This window comes from Canis lupus, chromosome 9 (genome assembly GCF_048164855.1).
Source record: "Canis lupus baileyi chromosome 9, mCanLup2.hap1, whole genome shotgun sequence".
NCBI lineage: Eukaryota > Metazoa > Chordata > Mammalia > Carnivora > Canidae > Canis > Canis lupus.
This window is the reverse complement of record NC_132846.1, coordinates 71,087,145-71,107,692: the sequence shown is the minus strand read 5'-3', so window position 1 is coordinate 71,107,692 and position 20,548 is coordinate 71,087,145. Positions and strand designations below refer to the sequence as shown.

Below are 20,548 nucleotides of genomic sequence, written 5' to 3'. Positions count from 1 at the left end.
CACCTTCAGACCGTCCCGTTCTCTTTCTCTCATGACCCTGGATGAGTTATGTTGTGACATAGCCTGAGTCATTAGCCTGGTGGCCAGAAGGGGAGGTGGGGTGAATTTTGGGGGAGTGCCAGCTGTCCTGTAATGACATTTTTAAGGAAGTGGGAGCATTTGTCCTTTGTAGGAACAAACAGACCACTTTTGCCAGCTTGGAGAGCTTAGGGGACTCTTGAGCTAGGGGCTCAAGGCTTCGGGTGCATCAACTCAGAAGCCATTACACCATTTGTCGAGATCTTAGTATTTTCCAATCACAGCCTTGAGTTTGTCAGAGCAGACCCGCCTGTGTTGGGAGCTTAACCTTTGGAGCCTGACTGCTCATATCACTAAGTCTTGGGAGTTACAGCCTGCCAGGGGCGGGGGGGGAGGGGGGGCTTGTGGTTTCCCCATATATGATGTCAGGTTTCCCCAAAGCATCAGCCACCTGCTTCCACTCCCCCTGCAGCAGCTCCCCATTCCCCTCCAGAGCCTGAGAACCACCCCCCGACTCCTCCACCCCCACACATGTCCGCCCACTGGCAGACCAGCCCAGTCCACCTGGTGATCCTCTGGACAATTGCAGTTCTCCGGCCTTTACCTCCTGGCACCAGTTCCTGGCAGCAGTAGCTCCTCAAAGACAGCCAGCCAGTGGGTGAGCCCTCTCCCAGCTCCCATTTTCTTGTGAGAACTGAGGCTGTTCCCTAGGACCCAGACTTCAAAGTGGAGGAAGGTGTGTGGGGGTGCTCTGGGTCAGTCACAGGGGACGGGCAGAAAGAGCTGCTGTCCCAGGGCGACCCTTGGAGGAGACTCGAGGAGGTAGGTCTAAGGCTGGGATGGCCGTTCAGAGTTGTCTCGTGTTGGGGTGAATGGCTTGGTCCTGTATAGCCGCTTGGTGACCACTTGCTGAATATGGGCCACCCTGGGGTGAGGAAGCCCTATTTGACTGAATGGCAACAGCTGGCACTTGGGGCATGTCCAGAGGCTGGAGAGGATGTTTTTTTTTCCCTCAGGGAAGCTGGGGGGCACCTGACGGTACCTTCTTTTACTCTTCCCAGGGCCTGGGGCCTCCCACTGGACTGTCTCCATCCAGCCAGCTGGTGAGGGGCAGGAAGAGGAGACAGATTGGGTGAGCGCTGGGGGCCAGGCTAGAAGGGTGGGTTCTCACATTGTGTTGGGCACAACTCGGCACAGTGCTGAGATCTGGCTTGCCGAGGGGGAAGGGAGATGGTTTGACAAGCACTTAGCTGGTCCCTGCCACCCCGCTCTGAGAAATGCAGGGCATACCAACTGAGCTCACCCGCATGAGGCTGAACTGCTCTGGGGTGAGCTAGAGCTGAGCTCACGGGACTCAGGTCTCCCAGGATGCCCTGCCAGCCTTCCAGGTGCTTCCCAAGAGTCCACCCCATGTGTGCCTGCCCTGCTTGAGGACTTAGGATCCAAAGGGACATGAGGCACATCCCTGCCCTTGATGGGCATCTAGTCTGGTGGGGAGGTTGCTTCCTGACCAGAGGATTATCACAGCTGGGGCCCGGCCATGCCTCCGGTGGAACCGTCTAAAGGAGCAACAGACTTCCCAGAAGAGGGGTGGGCAGGGAGGCACACCGGGATGGACATTCTCGCTGCTCCTGAGCACATGTTCTGCGGGTAGAAGGCAAGGAAGGGCACTCCAGGCAGAGGGAACAGCATATGCAAAGGCTCAGAGGTGGAGAAATCATGGCAAGTTTGGAGGACTGTGAGGCTGGAGAAGGGGCTTGGGAGAAGGGCTGGGAACATACTGCTGTGGATCCAGAAGGGACAGTCCCGGTCCTCCACCTCCCACCCATCCCCATGGCGTGCGTCCCTTCATGCTGCCCGACGCCTGGCAGCCGTAAGAGTGGACTTTCCAAGACATAAACCCAGGCTGGGTCAACGCTGGCTGAAAGCCCTCCATGGCTCGCGGCTGCTCTCCAAATACAGCCCATACTCCTTCATGTGACACAGAGGCGCCCTCTGGACTGGCCCCTGAGTCCACCCAACGTACCTCTCCGCCGGGCGCCCACCTGCCTTTGTCCTCACCATTGCACAGGCTGTGTCCTAGCTTTGCTCACAGGCTGCTTCTGCTTCCAGCTGGGATCTTTACGCCTCTGCTCCCACCCCTTGGGATGTCCCTCCCGAGTTGTTTTCTAGTTAACTCCCGATTGATCCTCAGAAGCTGCCTCCTCCAGGAAGCCTTCCCTGACCCCTTCCCTCCTTCAAAGCTGCACCCTGTGCACAGCCCCGAGTTATCCTGCGTGACCACTGCTGTCTCCCGTCAGGACTGTCTCCTGCTCTGGGTGGAGGCTCCTCCAGCAGGACGAGGGGCTGGGCTGGATTCCTCTCGGGGGCCCCAGCCTCCGGCCTGCAGCACAGGGCTATGCAGTCTGCAGCCTGAATGAGAGGGAAGCAAGGAGATGACGCCCTGAAGCTCTGAAAAGACATTTTCCCAAGCAGCTGGTAAGGCCCCACCCGCTCCGGGGGATTTTCCAATCTGCTCCTGAAAGGCCCAGCTCGGAGCGTATTGGGATCATTCCGGGACACGGCGAGGCCCACTTCCCCGGCCCTGGCCGTGAGCAGAGCACATCTGAAGGGCCTTCCTCCCACTTTTCCCTTTAGTGCTCCGCAACAGGGTGGAGGGAGATGAGGAGAGACGGCCTCCCGGAGCCCTCCCCTCCTTGGCAGCCTCAGGGCACCGGGGTACAAGGCCTTGCCCCAGAATGCTCAGCATCCTCGTGTGGTGTAGAAATGAGTCCTGGCTTGTGTTGCTCAGAACCCAAGGAGCCACAGTGATGGTGATGGGAGGGGGGGCGATTGCACCTCAGAGGGTGGGCCCTGGGGGAGCCCGAGCTGGCTATAGCACCCTTGTCTATGTGGAACTTCTGGACTCATGTGTTGGGGGTCCCGGGTACTCAGGCTTGGCTGCTGGCAGCTCAGGGGCTCCTTCTGGTCCAGGAGCTGAGGGGAAGGCAAGAGACGGCTGGGGCAGGGAGTGGGCGGGGGCACGGGGTAGAGGGGACTGGGTCAGCTCTGGACGTGGCCAGGGCCAACCCGATGTGCATCTCCGGGGATTTCTAGAGGCCGAGCGGAAACTCTCTGCAAAAGGGGCTTGTTCCTTGCTCTGCTTGGCACCAGCTGAGATCTTCTGGGAGTTGTTTTGCTCTTGGTAATTGGTGAGAGGTTTGCTTCTAAAAGTCTGCCCAGAACCCCAAAGTGGAAGCAGGCAGAGGGCCAGCGTGAGTAGAGAATGTTCTTTTCAAACACATTTTTATAGAAGTATGTTTGGGTCTGCTCTTTGGACCCTGTGAATTTAGAATCTGAAGGAATGGAAACAGGGCTGGGCGGAGGCTCACCTTTGCCCCAGAGGCCTCGAGAGGCCCTAGAGGGCAGGGGGTGTCCCCGGCGCCCAAGAGCCAGGCGTCCTGGGGCAAATGACCACATGCTAATCGCAGACACTCCTTATCTGCGTGGAGGGCCGGCCCCTCGGGAGCCCTTGGCCTGGGGCTCCGGTGCCACAGGTACCGGAGGCGGACGGGACGGGGCTCCCTGTGCCAAGGGCTCGGCCGGTGCAGGAAGGTCCCTGTTAGACCAGCTCAGCCCCGGCGCCTCCCGTGGGTGCCCGGCTTCCCTGGAACCAGTTGTCAACTTGGCAGAGAAGAGAGAGAGGCGAGGCCGACAGGATCCCCTTTTACGTGGTGCCAGGGTATTCCCTGGGGAGAAGAGACCCCAGGAGGATGGTTCCCTGAGACCCGGTCCACCGACGTCGTCACTGCTGGGGGATGGCCCGGAGGCCCTGGCTCTCGGGGCTTCGTTTTCCACAGGCAGGGGCAGAGCATGCTGGTTGTTCTGAAATTTTGTCATGCTCTCTGCCTCGGTTGCCCACCCCCCCCCCGCGCCTTACAAGTCGAGAATTTAGGAGGCAGCTCCAGAAAGGAAGACTGAGGTTTTATTTGCAGCTCCTGGTAGCTCAGAGACAACCAAACTGAGACACGGTGAAAAATGGGCGGGATGGGGTCTCCGGCCTGCGTGCCCAGCCGTCTAACCACTGGCCCGCCTGGCAGGGCTGGTCCGCGGGGCGAGCATCCTGCCCTGTAGGGTCTCCGAGAGGCCGATGGCAACGGGCGTGGGGGTGGCAGAGACTGGCACACCAGGTCTTCCTCTGCTCGTGGTTGGCTCCTGGGGGGTGATTGTGCTCAGAGCCTGGCTGGAACCTAGTACGGCCCTTGCAGGCCCGGGCGGAGCGAGGCGGGCTGGGCGCCGGGAGGGCGCAGGGGATCCTGGCTCAGCGGCATCTTCCTAAAGCCTCCCGGGGACCATCCTGCTGAGCCCGGCGCCTCTCGGCCCGAGTGCCCACTCTGCTGAGGGTCTGGATGGATTATTTCTCTCCCTCCTCACGCCCACTCTTGAGATAGCCGAGTGTTGTCTCTGGTGTATGGAGGTGGAGCCTGGAGGGCTTACATAACTTGCCTGAGGTCACCCTGCTGGGGAGAGGTGAGGCAGGTTCGCCCTGGGTCACCTGACACCAGGGACGGCCCGTGGTCCTCCTCCCATCTCCGACCCCGGTGGGTCCCCAGACCATCCCTGAGATGCGCCGAGGGACCTTTCACGTAGCCGTGGATTTGGTGTCATGCGAATGACACCAAAAAAGTTAACCCATCAAACCTGCGATTTCACTGAGAATATTGCCTAGGGAAAAAAAAAAAAGCGAGTTTTAAAAAGCGAGACTATGAAAGATTGCATTTAAGAAAAACGTCTGGTAAAAATCAGTCTGGAACAGAGGATGGCAGGAAAACCAGGGACTTGGAATAACACGGAGCGCCGAAGCAGCCTTCTCGTCCTGCACCCCAGGCTCTGCAGGGCTCCCCAGGACCTTCCCCGGGGACCTGCTCCCGCCAGCTGTCCACACCCGCTCTGTCCCAGGGAAAGCCTCTGCAGGGCACGACCCCGCTGCAGCCCCGCTCCCCAGTCCTCTGCAGCCCGACTGCTGCTCCCTCCTTCCCCAGTGGCCCCTGTCTCAAGGGGTCCGGTGGCCGCTCTGTAAGGAGGTGCCCGGCAGGCCTCCTCCGGCATGGCCCGCGCTGGCTGTCCTGACACAGGGGACCCCTCCCTCTCGACTTCTGGAGCCCACCCTCAGGTGGCTTCCCCTGCCCTGCTGGCGGCTTTCCCCCAGACTCCTCCGAGGACCCCTCGGCCACCCCCAATGCTGGCGCTCCTCAGGCCCTCCTGTTGGGATCTTCTGACCCCATTCTTTCCTGGCATTCACTACTAACCAACCTCAAGCTGCTAAGTCCCCCGCTTATGCCTCCACCCCACCTTCTGGAATCCTGACCTGCCTGCTGGACGCCTCCCCTTGGACACCTCACAGGCGCCCCAGACTTCGCCCCCTGAGCCGAGACCTGGAGCAGCCCTGCTGAGCTGGTGTCTGTCGCCCCAGCTGCTCGGGGCAAGTGTGGGCCCCCCTGTCTCCTCTCCATGTGTGCCCTCCCTCCTCTGGGATGTGTCCTGGATCTATCTCCCTCCGCCTCTGCCACCATACTGGTCTAAGCACTGTCACCGCCCCGACTTCAGAGGCCAAACTGCCTGCTGCAATCTGCGTGGATACAACAGCCAGCAGGATGTTTTAAAGACACCAGTGGGATCAAATCAGTGCCCTGCTTAGAACCCTCCTCTCTGCTGGCCCCCCACGCCCGGGAGAAGATCCAGGCTCCTCAGCATCTGTAAGACTCCCCCTGGTTGGCCTCCTGATACAGAACCACAGGACTAGCTGGCCCAACGGACCTGCTGCCGGATGCCTAGTTTAGGTGGGTTTCCTCCTCTGTTGCCCGAGGAGCCAGTGGACGTGGTCCAGGCTCCCCCGGCGGCTCCACGGGGTTGGCAGCCCAGGCTCCTTCTGCCTCGTGGCTCTGCTGTCCTCACGGGTCTAAGGTGGCTGCCTGAGTTCCTGCCATCCCAGACGGAGGGGGGAGCACAACCAGGAAGTTGGCTACAGTCGTGCCCAAGGACCAGACTTCCTTATGTGGCCACACCTGGCTGCCAAGGACGCTGGAAACATAGTTTTGGTCTGGGCCGTGCGTGCCTGGCTCCCTCTTTCCTTACTATGGACTAGGAGGAGAGAAGGGTGGGAGGACGGCAGGAGCTCCTTCCCAGGAGGGGCTGGCGGCCCCTGGCCTGAGTGACGTCTCTGTGCGTCACTTGCCTGTCTCTGAAACGGGGAGACCTTTCTGCAAGGTGGCCGAGAGGAGCCAGGGAGATAGTCAACGGTGCGTGTGCCGCGCATCATCAGGTCCTTTCCCCGTGTGGCCTTTCTCCTCCCTGCCCCGCCTCTGTCACCTCGGATTCGGCCTCCGAGGCTTGTGAATTCTGGGGACGGTGTTTGAACCGGCACCAGACAAAGGTGGCTCTGCGCGTCTCCCCCGCTGCGTCTTCTGTGCCGAGGTTTTGGCACACGGGGGCCTCGGGGGCTTCGGGGGGCCTCGGGAGATGAGGCTGGCAGGGTAGGCACAGTTGGTGCGTGGCAAACCGAACCTGTCAATTCCAGAAGCTTTTGGCACATTGTTGAAGCGACTAGATGACTTTGAGAAGTGTCTGCATGTTTTTTCCCCAAGTGCAGTTATTTTTGCCGCTGTGAAATGTTCTGAAATCTGACAGTTTTGTTTTGAGTCTTAGCCCGATGTGAAGACAGAAAGGAACACTGCCTCCCAGTTCTGTGGCACCCGCTTCTCGGGGTCCCCTGAGGACACCCCGATCCCGGCAGAGGTGGGCAGGGAGAAGCCAGGTGACCAAGGTCTCCCAGGGGGGAGCGCACAGTGGGTCAGGCCTGGGAGCCCCCAGACCCTCTCCGGGCAGGAGACCAAGGGCTGATTTGGCCAAAGTGAAAGCGCCTACTGTGTGCCAGGCCCTCACAGCAAGCATATGCTGAGCGCCCACTGTGTTCGTCCCTCACACGTAGACTGTGCACCTACTGTGTGCCAGGCCCTCACCCACCAAATGTTCACGAGGCACTTACCACGTGGTGCAGAGACATCGGGGGACTCTCGGCACAGGCCTGACAAGGTCCTCTTGCCGTGCGTGGTGGCAGAGACACAGGTCAGGAGGCCGCCAAAAGGACAAAGACCTCAGAGAAGGGACAGATGCCTCCGATGCATCCCTGCTCCCCTAAAGCCTGCGGCCCCGCCAGGACCCCGCTGGGGCACAGCCAGGCGGGGGGTGGGGGGGAAGGTCTGGTTGCATCAGGAGGGGGACCGGATGTCACCCAGCCTCCTGCCGCCCCCATCCCCCGTGTGGATCGTCCTCCCCTTCCCAAGGTCACAGCTCTCCAGGGCTGCGCCAGAGGCCTCGCCTCCTGCCAGCCAAGTAAGTGGGGCCCCTCTAGCTGACCTCAGGCCACCTGTGTTGTCCCTGCCACGGGCGCCACGTGCTCCAGCCCCTCTCCTGTGCCCCCTGCGGGACCCTTCCAGGCACCTTACATTGCGTCTCTCCCTCGTGCGCCTCCTGAGCTCCGTGGGCTGCACCCCGTCTCCTGGCTGGGCCGCGTCACGCCTGCCTTCTGCTCGGGGTCCCGGGACTCTGAGCGTGGGGGTGGGGAGGCCGTCGGCGACATCACTGCCACCTGCGTCACTCTGCCGAACCCCGACAGCCGAGGGGGGCAGCACGGATTGCCACGTCCACGTTTACGGACGACAGCACGGAGCCCCAGATGACTAGTTCCCCGCACAGCGAGCCCGGAGTCTGGGGGGCCAGGCCTTCACCCCGCCGACGTCCGGGGCCGGGCTGCAGCGGCAGCAGCCTCGCGCTGTGACCGTGACGGCTCAGCTCAGCAACGTGTGCCCGGTGGAGACCGATGGGGCGGCCCCTCCCTGAGGGGCACCGAGAACCCCAGGGCTGGGGTCCTGGGTAGGAGGACGAAACCGAACACCGGGCAAGGCACCGGGCAAGGCACCCCCGCGGCCTGCGCTCTGGGCCCCCCGCCCCCCGCAGACCCTGCTGCTCTGCAGCTGCCAGAGATGCCGCCTCCCGTGAGCAGAACCTGGGAGTTCCGAGCCCCGCGGGGTGCAGGTGGCCGCTGCCCGTGTCGGGGTGCAGGCTGCCTCCACGGCTGCTCTGCGGCCTTCCTGTCCCTTCTCCCGGGGAGCTCAGGAAGCTCGGGCCTGCCGCCGCTGACCGCAGTGTCGCCAGGGAGACGTGAGAAAAGAGAGTGGGGCGCACGGCCCGTTCCCCAGGAAGCCACGCGTGTGACTTTTGCTCACTCCCTGTTAGCGGGAAGTTGGTCACATGTCACGGTTGCCGTGAGGGAGGCCAAGAGTGTCATCGTAGGTGGCGGCTCGGTGCTGAGCTCAAGGGACTCTGCTCTAAGCGAGAGAAAGGGCTGGTGGCCTGAGGGACCCCTGACTGTCTAGGCCACGGTCCAGCCCTCTGGGCCACACGATTCCCGTGCCACAGAGCACACTCAGTGGCCACAGCCCCGAAGTCCCTCCCAGGATCCGTGGGTGATGCACTCCGAGGCCCACGTGACCCCTCCCGAGCAGGGAGCTCTCAGCTACAGATGGGAAGTACCAGCATGGCCACGGCCCTTTGGGCACCCCTGTGTCTGCTCGCTGGGACACCTTGTCTGCTGTCCCCCACCGTCCCGGCTCCGTCCCCTGGGAGCGCGTACCTGCCCCGCTGTCCTCCCTCAGCCCACACCTGAAGCAGGCATGCCCTCAACTTCCATGTCCACATTCCTGGGGTGCCCAGGGATTGCTTGGAGGGGGTAGTTTTCAAACAACAGCATGCTTTTGAAAGCCAGGGAATTTGGGGACACAGTTCCTTCGAAAACTAGTAAATCTCTGGTCTAGTTACAGCTGGTTAGTCATGTTGCATGTAACCCCCACTTAAAGATCTTGTCCAGACCTGGCTTTTTTTTTCTTAAAAACTCGGCCCCTTTTATTTCCAGGCCTCTGTTCTCGGCCCATCTTGCTCATTCAGGAGCAACTGCCTTGCTGTCTGTTGCCTGAACCAACAGCTTGGGCAGGGAGACAGCATCTCATTCAGATCACGGCCCCGGGGCTGGGCCTCCCGTCCTGCTGAGAACTCCTCCTGGGACCAGCCTCTTCTCTTCCACCAAGACTGTGTCTTCAAAGCCGTCTGGGTGGCTTTCCCACATCACTTCCCAAAGGCAGAGAACAGCAGCGCCCCCACACCTACATTCTGAGTTTTTTAAACCAGTCCTAAAGTTCCAGGGGCCATCAGGATGTGGGCTGCCTTCTAAGCGTCAGTGGGAGCACTTTTATGGAAGATTTTATGAAGATTTCTACAGCTTTCGAGTGCACACAATCCGTGTCCTGGATCATGGAGGCCAGCCTGTGGGGCTCTAGCCACGGGGGCAGCACCTGTCCCTCCTGTGCACCCGAATCGGTACTAGTCAAGCTGCTGTCAGGGCTTGCTGCTAGAACAAAGATCCCCCCCACCGCCACCCCCCGAGAATGGCTTAAACACGATGCAAGTTTATTTCTTTCTCACATTACAGTCCAAACACAAGTGGTTCAGGGTCCTATGGAGACAACTGAGTGTCAGAAGCCCGGATGCTGGGGCACCTGTTGCCCTGCTGTCCTCAATGAGAAACTCTGAGCTCAGGGTCTCAGACAGCTGCTGCAGCTCCCTCCATCCCGTCTGCATTCCAGCCAGGGCTGAGCAGAGAAGAGGGAGCAGAGGACATGCTCTGCCCCTTCCTCTGAGGCCCAGGGCTTGGAACATGCACGTATGGATCTGTGCATAGCCCACGGTGAGGCGGGATCTGAGGCTCAGGATGCCCAGTTGCTCACATGCGTGTGTTTGCGTGTGTGCATGCGTGCATGAGAGCTGCTACCTTGCTGGGGTCTGTCTGCCCCTGCGTCCGGTGCTCTTCCCTCAGGCAGCTCCGTGGGAAAAAGGTGGGTCCGGGGGGAGAAGAGAGGTCCTCCCTTCCACCCATGAGCTGCCTGCACTCTGAACTGCTGAACTGCTTGAATGTACTAGTTTCAGAAGGAATTGCTGGCCCGCCCTTGCACACCTGTGGCCGTCTGCCTCGAGGCTGGAGGCCTGCCGTCCGAGCAGCTCTGGGCCGACGGCTCACTGCCACCGACCACAGTCCTGGCAGGTCCCTGAGCACCCCCTTCCTGCCTGGCTGGCTCCCATGCGTCCTGCTTGCACCGTGCTTCAGCCTGCCCCCCTGCGACAGGGGGTTGATGCTTTTGCCAGCTACTTCACGCGTTGCTTTGGGAAATCGAGCAAGTTCTGGAAGGGAGTCGGCTGTGAGCTGGAATGGGGCAGGTGATGTGCATCACGCTCGGCTGAGTAAAGGCCCGAGGAACTTTGCTCACGTGATTGGGCTAAGGATGGTGACATGGGGAGGCAGATTATCCTGGCGGACCCAGTGTGATCTCGAGGGTCCTATAAGGGGGATCAGACTCAGAGAAGGGGGGATTTGATGAGGAAACAGGGGTCGTAATGATGCACTTTGCAGATGCAGAAGGGCTCCATGAGCATGGAAATGCGGGCACCTCTGGAAGCTGGACATGGCAGGGGGGTGGCTGCTCCCCAGAGCCTCCAGAAGGACCGGCCCTGCTGACGCTGTGATTTTAGCCCAGTGAGGCCCCTTAGGAGGCCTGACATCCAGCACCCTATGGTCATGAATGTGCGTTATTTTGAGCCACGAAGTTTGTGGTGCTGTGGGAGCACGGTGCCAGGAGACTCCCGCCCGAGGGCCGAGATGGGGCTGGAGCCACAGCCGGCTGGCTGGAAGGAAACTCGAGTGGAAAGGCCGAGAATCAGGGTGTGGGCTGTTTGCGGGATGGGAAGTAGCCTCTGAGAGCAGCCTGCAGGGCCAGGGAGGGGCCGTGTAGGGCGAGGCTGGCCGGGAAGGCTGGGGTCCTGAGCACCCCGTCCCGGGGTCTGCCCTTGGTTTGGAGGAAGAGCCACCCAACGAGGGCAGTGTGCAGGACACGACCAGGAGCCGGAAGACAACGGGGAGACGTGGCCTCACATATCCCGAGTGCTTGTGGTCACAGTGTTGTGCAAAGTTCTGGAAGCTGGTGCTTGTCAAGATGTACCGTGGGTGCAAGTCCGCGGAACAAATCTTGGGTCTGCGAGCCTAGGGCTCCAGGCAGCAAAGAGAAACCAGAGGCAAAACCATGAAACTTACTGAAAAATGCTTTCAGAGGCGTGCTCCAAGTCCCTGGCCAGTGTCCTCTGGTTTTCTTCTTTTTTGGGGGGTGTGGGGTGGGGTGGGGTGGGGTGGGTGGGGGTCCAAGGTGCAAAACACTTTGAAAACCGACCTGGGAGCAGTTGCTGGGAATTTTAAATCCTGCATCAGCCAAGATGCACAAGGAAAAAAAAAATGTGTGACCATGAAAGAGACACATTCAAAAATCGCGTGTTTTCCGTCTTCAGTGTTCGCAGAAACATGCCCATTAGCGGGGGTGGGAGGCGGCGGCGGAGGGGGGGCGCCCGGAGAAACACAGCAAAGGGCTCTTGGAAGAGGATTTATGTGCTCTTCAAAGACACCACTCTGGAAAGCCATGTGTAGACACGTGCATCCAACTGCCCCATGGATAGTTTCAGAGCCTGCAGGGAAGAGAAAAAACAACCTTCTGAATATTGCCAGAATGGTATCTGAATAAACAGTGTGGACAGCTGCTCCTCCCTGCCGGAGCCAAAGAAATTCTGCTGTTGTCCAGAAAGAAAATGCATTTGACGAGGGACCGCTTTAGCAGGAGCTGAGAAGCCCCGAAGGACAGGCTCCCCTGCCGGGGGCCCCCGGGGGCCTCTGAGCTCCACCTTGAGGACCTCCTTTCGGCTGGCCGTGCTCTTTCTGAGTTTGGGGTTCTTTATTCCCCCTTCTAAGAGAAAGTGCTAATTGTACATGGAAGTGGGAAGCGGTCCCCCTCGGAGCTGCAGTCTGGCTTGTGTCCGAGGTGAGGATGTGAGAGCCCGGAGGGCCTGAGGTCCCCTGTGTGGCAGGTGGCGGGTGGCGGGGGGGCCTGGAACATGACCCCCCCACCCCCGCCGGAGGCCCGCTGAGGGCTGTGCCAAAGCCCTGGGGTCTCGGGCTTGCTGACCAGCCCAGGAGTCAGAGCCCCACGAAGGATGCAGAGTCCGCTTGCTCCCTCTGGAGCAACTGCGAGTGTAAGAGCCGGCTCTCTCCATCGGCAAAATGCCTGGGGATTAATTAATTTAATTGGTTCCTGCTTTGGGCCAAATAGTCAGTGTCAAAAGAGAAAAGTAAAAGATACTTTCCCATTTGGGAAGACAAAAACTGCCCCGGCTAATGCGGAGGGTGGTAATAACAACAAAAAGCCTTTGCTGGAGTTGACTTGAATGGCCTGGGAAGGCAGCTGGACCCTGGCGGGGACCCCCGTCGCATACCAAGCAGAGATGTGGGGCCTTGTGGGAACGGCCCGCTGACCACGCAGAGGACGGGAGCCTGGGGGCCCATTGAGCCTCATTATCGGGGGTTCTGGCCCTGCCCTGAAGGCCCCAACCTCATTTACAGGAAGAAACAGGCCCTGGCCCTGGTGGCACCAGGCGGAGGCCCTGGCCTCCTGTTTGGGGGCATTGATTGTCGTAGGGCTGGGGAGGCTTGCAGGGAGGTGGGCTTACCGGGCACCCGAGGGTGTTGTTAAAATGCACGAGCAGCACTAGGACAAGGAGGGCGGAAGGTCTGGGGGGTGGGGAGCGGCAGTGGGGGAGGGAGGAAGGGCCAGAGCCCAAAGCCAGAGCTTTGGCCAGCTGTGTGACATTGGGCACGTCACTCGGACACCTAGGGCTCAGCTGGGTAAATCGGGCACATTCACTGCACCCTCAGGACGATGGGCATGGAAGCTCCCTGTCGGGGCAGCTGGGGGCCTGAGTGTGAGGACAGCTCGCAGGCCCCCAGGAGCCGTGACTGGCGCGTGAGTCCCGGCAGAAGCTTGAGGGGTGTCCTCCGCCTGTTTTCTGAATGAAGGAGGATTGACAACACAAAGGTCAGAAACAGTGTTGGGAGGAAGAAAACATAGTTACTCTAGAAATCAAACTGGATCTTTTCTGTTTATATTTTACCAAGTCAAGGTAGAAAATATTTGCCTTTGTTGTTTTACAAGCAGTGGCCTGTGGCCTGTGGCCAGGTGAGACGGGGATGTTGGTCCAGGTTGCTCAGAGGGCAAAGGGTGGAGGAAGCCCCGCCTGGATGCTCGTCGGGCACAACCTCCGTGGAGAGCCAGGAGCCCACGGTGGAGGCTGTTTGTGTGTTTGCTTGTTACTTTTTTTTTTTTTATTGTGGTAGAACATATTAATATTTACTTTTTAAATAATTTTTAAGTAGGAGCACCGGGGTGGCCCAGCAGTTGAGTGTCTGCCTTTGGCTCAGGGCGTGATCCCGGAGTCCCAGGATCAAGTCCCGCATTGGGCTCCCCAGGGAAGCCTTCTTCTCCCTCTGCCCGTGTCTCTGCCTCTCTCTTTGTCTCTTATGAATAAATAAATAAAATCTTAAAAAAATAATTTTTAAGTGTACAGCTCTAAGGCACTAAGCACATTGACATTACTGTGTGAGCCCTCACCCACCATCCGTCTCCAGGACATTTTCATCTCCCCAAACTGAAACTGGGCTCCTATTAAACGCAGACCCACACCCCCAGATTCCACCCCCCCCAGTCCCTGGGGCTCCCCTTCTGTAAGAATTCGACTCCTCGAGCTATCTTGTGCAGGTGCAATCATACAGTGCCTGTGTTTTTGTGACCGGCTTACCTAACTTAGCGAACCTTGTCCTCAAGGTTCATCCACTGGTAGAAGGTGTCAGAATTTCCTTCCTTTTTTAAGACTAAAGAATAGTCCGAGAGGGCTTTGGTTGTATTCCGAGGCCTAATGGCAGTGGGGAATCCAAAAACAGAAAAAGGATGGGTCCCGACCCGGCTGCCAAGAAGGGAGTGGCCATGCCCTCTGCCTGGGGCAAGACGGGGTTCCTGGGGTCGGCCCTGGGGGAGGACCAGGGATGGAGTTACAGTTTCAGGGGCTGAGGTGGGATTCCTCAGGCTAGAACTGGGTGGGGTGGAGGGAGTGGGGCACTCACACTGGAAGGAGAATGTAAGGTGCATCCTTGATCTCAGTGCCCCAAAGGAATCACGTTTGACTATGGTAATAAAGCTCAAAGGAATGCAAAAAAACCTATGATGAGCAAAATGCCAAAATTTTAAATAAAGACAGGCTCCGTCTTGAGTGGTTTTTGTCTTGGGCTCTAATGTGGCTTGTCGTAGCATGGGTCTTGTATTTATTGAAAATTTTATTTTATTTATTTTATTTTATATTTTTAAGATTTTATTTATTCATGAGAGACACAGAGAGAGGCAGAAACATAAGCAGAGGGAGAAGCAGGCTCCATGCAGGGAGCCCAGTGTGGGACTCGATCCCAGGACCCCGGGATCACGCCCTGAGCCAAAAGCCGATGCTCAACCACTGAGCCACCCAGGAGTCCCTAAAATTTTATTATTTTTTTAACCATGGAGTTTTTGCATTACTGTTGTCTTAAGTCATGGGAAAATATACATAACACAAACTTTACCATTTTAACCACTCTTAGGTGTATAATTCAATGGCATTAAGTCCATTTACGTTGCTGTACAACCACCACCCCCATCCATCCCCAGAAATTTTACATTTTGCCAAACAGAAACTCTGTCCCAATTAAACATGAGCTTCCTCATTACCCCCTCCCCAGCCCCTGTTCTACTTTCTGCCTCCATGAATTTGTGTACTCTGGGGACCTCAGACAAGTGGAATCATACAATCTTTCTTCTTTTGTGACTGCCTATTTCACTTAGCACAGTGTTGTCCAGGTTCATCCATGTTATAGCAGGTGTCAGGATGTCCTTCCTTTCTATGAATGGATAATACTCCATACAATGGAGGTACCTCATCTCGTTTATCCATTCATCTGTTGATTGAAGTTTGGGTTTGTTTCCACTTTTGGCTACTGTGAATAGTGCTGCTGTGAGGTTGGTTTCTTCCCCCCCGCCCCCCGCAATTATTTTGGGTGTCTACATAGAAGTGGAACTCCTGGATGATATGGTAGTTCTATGTTTAGCATTTTGAGGAACCACCAGACTGTTTTCCACAGCGGCTGCACCATTTTGCATTTCTACCAGCAGTGCACGAGGGTTCCAGTTCCTCTATATCTTTGCCAACATTTGCTATTTTCCATTTTTAAGTGTCTTTTTTTTAAATTCTCCCAATCCCAGTGGGTGTGGAGTTGGTATTTTACTGTGATTTTGCTTTGCCCATCTCTCTGAGAACTAATGATGCTGAGCATCTTTTCACACGATGGTTGGCCATTTCTGTAACTTCTTTGGAGCACTGTCTATTCAAGGCCTTTGCCCGTTCTTGAATTGGGCTGCTCATTGTTCTGCATTACTTTTGACTTTAAAAATATCACACTAGATGTGGCTTGTCTTTATCACAGAGTTTTCGAGCCCTACTTCAATTTTGCACCTGAGCTGAGTACCTCCGTTGCTCACTCTGGTTCCAGCCCTGTGTCTTCTGGGGAAGAAATTCCTCGGATCGGCTCCTTGGAAGAGAGGGGAACAGCAGGCAAGGAAGAGGGTCTGGGGGCCTGGCAGGAAAGGGTGGAGAGGGCTGAGGAAGGTCTGACCCCTGGTGTCCTCATAGCTGTGATGTAGCAGCTCCTCTCCTCTAATCTTTAGTAGAGCCTATACTCAGACATGGGCCTTCCACATGTGGTTTCTTATGGAAAAGAAAGACAAAGGGCTGAGTTCCACATTTGGGCCAATGCCTAGGAGAGGTAAAAGAACAGCTGAAAATGTGGTACACAGAAGTGACCAGGAGAAGTCAAGTGCTCAGCAATGCTAGCTTCTCAGGAGGGTACTTGGGTGTGTGCCAACAGATCTAGATCTTATAGGGAGGGAGACCCCAGAGGCAATGCAGTCTTATCCTCCTACTTGCTTGGGCTTTTCCATGCCTGTGTGGCCATGGTGTGTCCACAGCACCCAGGGAAGATGGGTCTGCTTGAGACATCTGTCCCCCAAGCTCAAACTGTACCTCTTTTCCAAAGAACTCATGTTTCTTCCTGAATCCAGGGGAGTGTGTGGTGTTTCCATCACCAGAGCTGTACCCAGAGGCAGTGGCAATGCTGTTCTAACTCTCCAAGTAACTGAGAGAACCTCAGAGATTCTCACCAGGCTCCACCCTATACCGCAGCACCATTAACACTGAGCTTTAATCATCTGTTCAGGCTCCTGGACAGCATTCTAAGAAGTGTGGTCACGAATAATGCATTGATTGGCCCATATACTCAAAGATGGAAGAGCTCTTCCTGGGAAGCCCAGCTGAAACATCACATCCAAATTTGATAACTGTAATTCTACAAATGCAACAAGTGTAACAAGTCCCAACTAGGATAAATACAAAGGAAACCACACCAAGACACATGACAGTGAATTTTCTGAAACTAGAATTAGAGAGAAAATCCCAAAAGCAGCCCGAGAAGAATGAGACATATAGAGAGAATGATACAAAAATGATAGCAGTATTCTTTGTGGAAACAATGTAAGCCAGTAGTCACTATTTAAAATAGTGAAAGAAACTGTAATCTCGAATTCTATACTCTGCAAAAATATCTTTCAAAAATGAAGGCAAAATAAAGAATTTTTAAGACACCAGCATACTGTACTACAAGAAATGTTAAAGAAAGTTCTTTTTTTTTTTTAAAAAAAAGATTTTATTTATTTATGTGTGAGAGAGAGAGTAAGTGACAAGATGTGCATGAGTGGGGAGAGGGGCAGAGAGAGATGGAAAAGCAGATTCCCTGCTGAGCAGGGAGCCTGCCATGGGGCCCTATCCCGGGATCTTGAGATCATGACCTGAGCCTAAGGCAGGTGTTTGACCTACTGAGCCACCCAGGTGCCCCAGAAAGTTCTTCAAGTAGAAAGAAAATGATACTGGATTAAAAATTGGATTTACAAAAAGTAGCGAAGAATATTGGAACTGGTGAATATGTAAAAAAAAGTAAATGTAAAAATGTTCTTTTTAAACAAAAGCCCACTTTAAGTGTGATTTTTTGTAATGATATTTGTGGCATTCCGGTGGGTTCATAAATGTTATTTAAAGATTAAAACTTGATTAAATATACTTAAATTATAGATGTCACATATACTCATTTCATCCAAATACAAATAGAAACAATAATAATAATAAACCATTCTAACTTGTTTGATACATATCCTTCTACACATTTTGTAGATTAAACATAAGTATATAAAATTTATATGAACTATAAATTGCTACTGTATGTGAAATGTTCACATTACTCTGCCATATACATTGAAAAAACCTATTAAAATATTTTTTCTCAATTTCTAATTTCCTTAAGAGACAGGTGACTACTTAAAACAAAATATCAACAAGACATTGTGGCTCCTATTGCGTATTAAAAAGTATAATCTATGACAACTATAGCACAATGTACAGGAGAAGTGAAACGAAGAATGCTGTTGTAGGATACTTGAGTCACACATGACATGGTATAACATTTGAAACCAGACTGTGAGATGTTAAATATGCATATTTTATTTTATTTTTTTAAATATGCATATTTTAAATCCCAGAGCAACTCCTAAAAATTAGAACAAAGAGATATAGCTTATTAGGTATTAGTGGGGGAAATGGAATTAAAAAACCACAATACTTAAAAAAACCCCAAAAATAACAACAAAAAACCCCCCACAATAATTCCAAAGAAGGAAGAAAAAATGGAAAAAGGAACAAAGAACACGTGGGACAAATAGCAAACAGAAATATGCTAGAATTAAACAGCATCAGTGATGCTGATAATTGTATTAAATGTAAAGGTCTAAATACTCCAATAAAAGGCAGAGATTGTAACACAGGATAAAAAAGAAAGGCCCAACTATATGTTGCCTACAAGAAACCCATTTTAAATACACAAAAGTCAATTGTGTATATATATAGTATACATACAAATATAAATATGTACATATAGTATACAGATGAATATATATGTATATATATGTATATATGTGTGTATATATATACTAGAAAAGAACAGTTGGTAATCAAAATAAAAACGTACTTTACTACAAGAGACTCATATAATCAAAAGACAAAAGGAAGGGGGCATATTGAAAAGCCATTGGAGCCAAGCTAAAAGAGCTTCCAATGGCCAAAGCTGGAACAATTTGAGCAAGAGAATAAACAATGGTAATGTCAAAGTATAATCCAAAGAATAAGTAAATATGTTAGTCCACACTGATATATATTAATAAAGTAATAAATGGGAGAAAGGAAACAACACCGCCTTACAGAATTCTACTTAATAAATATCAAAGGATTTAGGGAAACAGAAAAATCGCCACAGAGTTCCACAGAAGTAATGAAGGCAAGCTACACCAGTGGATGTTAAAATTAGTGAGCAAAAGTTTAAGAAGTAACAGAGCATTTGATTAGTTGCAAAGTGTCTCCCACTCCAAAATTATTAGTGAAAAGAAAAATTGAGGGAAAGTCTACCAAACACCTGACCTACCAAACACTCTTCCAAAGTGTCAAGTCATGAAAGACAGGAATCCTGAGCAACTGCCACAGATTGTAGGAGAATAAGGAGATGTTCCAAGTAAATATGATGTGGGATCCTGGAGTGAAAAAGAACACTAGTGGAAGATCCGGTAGCATCCAAATAAGGTCTGTAGTTTCGTTAGTAGTATCATACCAATGTTAATTTCCTAGTTTTCATAATTGTACCATGATTTGCATATTGACATTAAGGGAAGCTGAGTGAAGGTTATATGATAACTCTGTACTCTTCTAGCAACTCTTCTGATATTTTAAAATTATCTCAAAATAAAAAAGCTTAACAAATAATACCATTTACAATAGCATAAGATCTATGAAATGCCTAGGGATTTATTTAACAAAATATATGTAAGACCTGCATGCTAAAATCTATAAAGCAATGCTGAGAGAAATTAAAGATAAAGAAATACAGAGATATATCATGTTCACGAATCCAAAGACTTTAATATTACTAGATGTCAATCTTGTCCTCAATGATCTATAGATTCAACATAATCCCAATTATAATTACAACTTGTCTTTTTGGGGAAATTAACAAGGTGATTCTAAAATTTAAATGAAAATGCAAAGGACCTAGAATAGCTAAAGGAATTTTCAAATAGAACAAAGTGGGAGGATTTATATTATTGAATTTTAAGACCTATTATAAAGCAATACTATGGTATTGACATAAGGATAGATACCCAGATCAATGGAACAGAATAGAGAATCCAGAAGGGGATCCATGCATATATGACCAATTGATTTTCTTGAAAGGGCCAAGGTAAGTCACTGGGAAAAGCAAAATCTTTAAAACAAATGTTGGTGCAACAACTGGATATCTGTATATAAAAATATAAACCTCAACCCCTACCTTACATCATACACAAAAATTAACTTGAAAGAGATTACAGACCTAAACATAAGAGCCAAAACTATAAAACTTCTAGAAAATACAGGAAAAAATATTTGTGACCTTGGGGTAGGTGAAGGTTTCTTTTTTTCCTTTCTTTTTTATTTTAAAGATTTTATTGATTCGTGAGAGACACAGAGAGAGAGGCAGAGACATAGGCAGAGGGAGGAGCCCAAGGTGGGACTCGATCTCAGGACCCTGGGACCTGGTCTCAGGACCCTGGGATCACTCTCTGAGCCAAAGGCTGACGCTTAACCACTGAGCCACCCAGGCATCCCAAGTGAAGGTTTCTTAATAAGACCAAAGAAAACCAAAAAAATGAAAGTAGAACTTGGGAAAATGGAGGTCATGGAAATGAACAACATCTGCATATCAAAGGACCTGTTAAAACGAGGAGACAAATCACAGACTGGGAGACCAGGTTTGCAATATATTCATATGAGAAAGGACTTTATCAGAAAATACAAGAACATTTTTTTGCAACTCTACGATAAGACAAACAATGCAACATCGGACAAAAGCTTTGAACAGCTACTCCACGGAAGAAGATGTGCAAAGGACCAATCCCCCAGCTGTGCCCTCTCCTGGAGTGCTCCCCCCACGCTCTGTTTCACTAAGTCTCTCCCTTCCTTGAAGTCTTTGTTCAGATTTCACCTTCTCAGGGACACCCCCCACCCCCCCAGCAGTGACTACTATACTCTGTCCCGATCTCTCCAACCACACACATACCCTGGATCCACCTCCAGTGTGTCAATCTTTTCCTTTTTCCATAGCACTCATCACTTGCTACCACATTGCGAAGTTTACGTAGGCTTATTTTTCATTTTCTCTCTCCTGTGAGAATGAGCAAAAATTGTTTTTTTTTCACTGATGTGTCCCAAGTGTCCTCAGTGTACCTGGCACCTAGAAGATGTTCACAAATATCCCTTTTATAAATCAGGGAATGAAAATATGGCCACCTTAATGCTTTTGTTTTTGGTTTTAATATCCTGAAATCTTACTATGATGTGTCAGGGCATGAATTTATTT

General features: G+C 52.9%; 1 long non-coding RNA gene across 1 annotated transcript; it reads left to right on the top strand.

Moving 5' to 3' along the window:
* Nucleotides 1-495: 495 nt before the first annotated feature.
* LOC140640489 (uncharacterized) lies at nt 496-17,167 on the top strand. Its single transcript, XR_012037237.1, has 4 exons — nt 496-840; nt 1,080-1,150; nt 2,319-2,496; nt 16,274-17,167. It is a non-coding gene; the product is annotated as an uncharacterized lncRNA (long non-coding RNA).
* Nucleotides 17,168-20,548: the final 3,381 nt, after the last annotated feature.